The sequence below is a fragment of the Sarcophilus harrisii genome, chromosome 4, assembly GCF_902635505.1.
Source record: "Sarcophilus harrisii chromosome 4, mSarHar1.11, whole genome shotgun sequence".
Classification (NCBI taxonomy): domain Eukaryota; kingdom Metazoa; phylum Chordata; class Mammalia; order Dasyuromorphia; family Dasyuridae; genus Sarcophilus; species Sarcophilus harrisii.
In genome coordinates, this window is record NC_045429.1 from 353,670,149 (window position 1) to 353,675,833 (window position 5,685).

A 5,685-nucleotide genomic window follows, 5' to 3' on the forward strand; every position below is an offset into this window, starting at 1 on the left:
TACCATTGTATTTATATGCCAGAATTTATTCTACCATTCCCCAATTGATGGACAGTCCTTTAATTTCCAGCCCTTTGTTATAACAGGGCTGCTATAAATATTTTTACACATACAGATGCTTTTCTTCTTTATTTGATCTCTTTGAGAGTATGTATCTAGTAATATAATAGTATAATGTAGGAATATTTATCATAATATAGTAATGAGTTAGTAAAGATGGACAGATTACCCCAGACTGGTATAAGAAGGACCCAAGTTCAAATCTGGCCTCAAAGTTACTAGCTGTATTACCCTGGTTTACTTAACCTCTGTCTGCCTCTTTTTTCTTCAACCATAAAATGGGAATAATAGTAACATCTTCCTCCCAGAGTTGTGTGGATCAAATGAGGAAATAATTATAAAGCACTTGGAACATTGCTTGGTACATAGTGCTATATAAATCTTAGCTATTAATATCATTTTATAGATGAGCAAATTGAAGGCCAAAGAAGTTTAATGATTTTCCCAGTCAAATAGGTAGAAAGTTAGAAAGCTTGGATTTGGACCTTAGAACTGAAATGCCAAGTACAGTTCTAGATGGAAGAAGATGGCAGGTTGCCCCATTGTCAGGTCCCAGAACATGGGTATACTTTATTGCCCCTGTGTGTGTGTAAGGAGGAGTAAATATTAGTATTAATAATAAATAATAATAACTAGGGGAGAGCTTTAAAAACAAAAACAAATATACTGTGTTCATCTTTGTTCCAGTTTTTCCTCAAGAAAAAAGAAAAAGAAAATGGATGTGAACTTTGATGGCAAGATTCACAAAGGCGAGATCTTGGTTTTTCACAAGTGATAGCTAGCTAGAGACAGAGATACTGACATGGAAAGTAGGAAGGAAAAAAAGAAAACATTTATTAAGCACTATGCTAACTTGTGGAATATAAGTACAAGCAGCACTTCTACTTTCAAGAAGCTTTCATTCTAATGGGGAGAGGATGGAAGACAGTATAGGCAGGGGAGCTGGCAGGAAGCATGGCCCAGTGTGAATGCATGGCGTGGAAGTAGCTGGCAAATGTACTAAAAGTCTGGGTCTGTGTAAGATAAGGCCTATCAAAAGCTCTGGGCGTGAAGTCTCCAGTGACACGAGTGGGCAACATGATTGGAGATGACTCCGTAAATGTTTTTATAATTGTATCCCCAAAACATAACTCTGTCCCTGACCATCAACATGCTGATTGGTGTGGGAACATTTTCTGCCTCATCTCCTGCAATTAGTGCCATTCAGCAGTCAGGCACTGGGTTAGGTACAAAGGCAAGAACAGTTTACACAGTCTTACTGGGAAGAAGGAACAGACAGACAAATTATAGACGAGATGAGAACAAAGTAATTTCAGGATAGGACACTGGTTACTTGTGGGGATGGGGACTGATCTTATGCAAGAAGTACATTTTAATTGGGCCATTACAGCAGCTAAGGATCCCAGTGTACTTTGGTACTTCCCCGAGCTGGAACTACAATCCCAAGGTAAGGTAGATGGCAAGGGGGGGCATTCCTTCCCCAGTTCAGTTACATTAGGGCAGGGGATAAGTCTCTAGAGTATGGCTTCTAAGAGGTCTACGTTCCAGGAACTGGCTGTGGTCTCCAATACCCGCTGGAAATGGTACCCACTCTGGATCAGGTGGAGGGGCATTGTGGTGCTGGGATGGGGTGAAGTACCATGACAGGGCTGCAACAAGGAGATCCTAGGACTGCCTGAGGGGGCTGGCGACTGGAATATTGATGAGGAAGATGTCCCCCCCTTACCCACTCCTGCTTGGACAAATGTGATTTTGGGGTCCTGGTGCATGATCTTTGTTGCTCTAATGAATCATCATTACTCTTTTTTTTTTTTTTTTTTTTTTTTTTTAAATTTAATAGCCTTTTATTTACAGGATATATACATAGGTAACTTTACAGCATTAACAACTGCCAAACCTCTTGTTCCAATTTTTCACCTCTTACCCCCCCCCCCCCCTCCCCTAAATGTCAGGATCATCATTACTCTTAGGAAGCTCCTAATTTAAAGAGGGACATTCCTTCTGCTCCCAGGGAAAGGCAAGAGACACACTGATGGGAAATAAACTTCTGGAAAATGAGGTGATTGTACTAAAATCTAAAGTCCTTTCCGACTATAACATTCCAAAGCATAAGAACAGTGATAAAAATGTTGATAGAAAAAATTGCAGATCTGAATGATCCACATGTGACTTCCCTCTCGCTTTCTCCTCCCCCCATATCCAATCAGTTGTCAAGGTCTTTTCAGTTTTACTTCTGAAACGTGTTTCTCATCCATGCTCTTCTATCCATGACATATTCCTTCCTCTAGTTAAGGTTATCATTAACTTTGCTTTAGCTTTTATTTCCTTGACTACAACCATCAAAATTTATCATTTATCAACCAAAACTGTTTCTGAGTTTTTCAACTACATTTAATGCTATGAAGATCTTTGAACAGATAAGGGTGTTTTGTTTTTGTTTTTGTTTTTTTTTTTGCTTTTGCTTTTGATGATACCTCCAAGGCATCTTCCCAACAATGGAATTTATTGGATTAAAAGGTGAGATAATAGTTGAAATTGTCAATGTATTTTACCACATGGTGCTCCCTTAAAGATTCAAAACATTTGGAATTCTACTAGAAATGAATGTACAACTTGCCAGCCTTATTTCATGTTGCTCTCAGCCATAGACCTTATATTCTATCCAGTTACACTGAGGGGTTTCCAGACCTCAATATTCCATTTTTTGCCGATTTCTCTGCATTTTAAACCTGCATTCTTGGGATCCTTACTTTCATGTGTTTCCTTCTCTTTGAAACCTTCTTTCACTATTCTACCTGTTATAACTCTTTTTTTCACATGACCCTATAATTAGGTCTCAATATACACATATCCCTCACTTCTTAGTAAACTGGAAGCTCCCCAGTATGCAGACCCTTTCACACAGGAAAAGAGAGGTGTTACATTTGTGATTCCACAAGTATAGGGAATTACCAGATGAGGAAACTTCCTGTGTCAATGCAGGTTAATACATTCTTTGTAGTATGCTGTTAGAGTAGGGTTCCTTAACTGGAAATCTGTGAACTTGCATGGGGGAAAACTTACATCTTTAACATTTAACTGAAATTTAGCATTTCCTTCAATTACTCAAAAACATCATTCTGAGCTGTTCATAGTTTTACCAATGAACCAAAGTGACCATGATAGACATTTAATAAATGCTCATTGAATGAATATTGAGACTTTATTGATCCAGGTAGCTTGGAATTGGGAGGGGACCAGACTATGGTCCACAGTTTGCCGTTTTTATATAATTCTTTCCTGGTTTCACCCAAGTTCCTTGTTTGGTTACCAGAAACTTCACCATTGAATCTGCTCTAGGCCTTTCTGATTTGCTCTGTAGTCGGGTCCCCCACGGGCTAGATAAACCAGAGTTCTATCTGCCTCCTAGATCATTAGACTTCCCCTGTGTTATTGATTGCAAATATTTAATCACAGGTAAGCTTCTTCTGAATGGAGAATGTGGTTCAATTCAGTAAACATCTCCTGAGAAGTGATTGAGAGGGAGACACTATGCTGGAGGCTTGGGGTGGGTATGGGGTTAAAAATAAAATGAAAATGAACAGCACACAGTCCCTGCTTTAAAGGAATACATATCTACAATAGGGTAAGATAAATAGGAGTGTATCAATGAGAAAAATACAAAGCAGACGATGTTCAGGGCTTTAAGAGATGTAAAAAGTTGTATGGAGGGATAGACCCAGGAGGGATTCATGGGGAAAAAATATGTGGTATCTGAACTGAATCTTGAAAGATACTTCAATAGGTGGAACAGGAAGAATTAGGTGTTCCAGATAGTGGGAACAGCCTGAAGAAGGAGAATGAGGTCTAGTCTGTTATGACTAATGTATAATACCTGAGAGAGGTGAGGCTAGAGAAACAGACTGTAGAGTGGAGGGCCTTGAATGCCAGGCTAAAGAAATTTAGTTTTCTTTGGGGGGCAGTGGGAAGCTTAATGATAGTTTTTGAGCTGGGAAAAGCCTGGATTAAAACTGTGCTTTTAGACTAATCTGGCAGTGGCAGATGATTTAGAGTGGGTCACTATTCAAGATAAGGAGGCTGCTTAGGAACTTATTATTGTACTTGGTCAGCAGATAATAAAGGAGAAGGGATTAGTTTTAAAAAATGCCATTAACCAAGTAATTGTCCTAACTACCATAGAATAGCATCGAGTACATCTCTGTGTTTCTCTACTAGAGGACCCCCTTCCAAGTTGTTATAAAGTTGTTTGGTGGGTTGGAATCTTTGTGTTCTCATAAACCATAGCACAGCAGGCCCTTCTATCCTCCATTCTCTGTCTGTCCAAGTTCATGTGTGTAGTTTCCATGATATTATCTATCCATCTCATCTTCTGCCTTTCCCTTTTTCTTTTTGCCTTCAATCTTTTCCAGCATCAGCATCCTTTCTATTACATGGTCTTCTCATTATGTGGTCAAAATATTTAAGCTTCAACTTCAGTATTTGACCTTTCGGTGAATAGCCTGAATTAATTTCTTTAGGTATTGATTGATTTGACCTCCTTGCTGTCTAAGGGATTCTCAAAAGTCTTCTCCAGCACCAGTTTGAAAGCATCAATTTTGTGGTACTCAGCTTTCCTTAAAGTCCAACTTTCCTACCCTACCTTGCTACTGGAAAAACCATATTTTTGATTCTACAGACCCTTGTTGGCAAGGTAACATCTCTGTTTCTTAGTATTCTCTCCAGATTTACCACAGCTTTTATTTTCTAGGAGCTAGTGTCTTTTCATTTCATGATTGCAGTTCTGTGGTGATCTTTGAGTCCAAGAAGATAAAATCTAACACTACTTCCATTGTTTCGCCCTTTATTTGCCAGGAAGTGATGGGACAAGTTGCCATGATCTTGGTTGTTTTTGTTTTTGTTTTTTAAATTTTAAACTCCTTTTTACCCTCATCAAGAGACTTCTTAATTCCTCTTTACCTTCTGCCATCAGAATGTTATCATCTGCATATCTATGATTGTTGATATTTCTCCCAGCAACCTTAATTCCAGTTTTTGATTCATCCAGCCTGGCATTTCACATTATGTTCTCTGTGTTTAAGTTAAATAAAAAAGATGACAACAGACAGCTTTTTTGTACTCTTTTTCTAATCTTAAACCAATTGGTTACTACATGTTCTGTTCTCATTATTGCTTCTTGGCCCTCATTTGGGTTCCTCAGAAGTCAAGATGATCCAGTACTCCCCTATCTTTGAGGACTTGCCATATATTTTGTTGTGATGCAGTCAAAAGCTTTAGTGTAGTCAATGAAGCAGAAGTACACATTTTTCTAGAACTCCCTTGCTTTCTCCATAAGCTAGTGAATGTTGACAATATGGTCTTTAGTTTTTCTGCCTCTGAAAACCAGCCTGCACTCTTGATCCTTCTTAGTTCACGTGTTGCTGAAGACTACTTTGCAGAATCTTAAATAAAGCTTGTTAGTATGTGAAACGAGTCCCATTATTTGGCAATTTGACATTACCCTTCTTTGGGATTGGGAGCAAACTGATTTTTAAAAATTCAGTGGTTTTTGTTGTGTTTTCCAAATTTGCAGGCTTGTTAAGGGCAACACTTTAACAGCATCATCTTTTAGGGTTTTAAATACCTCTG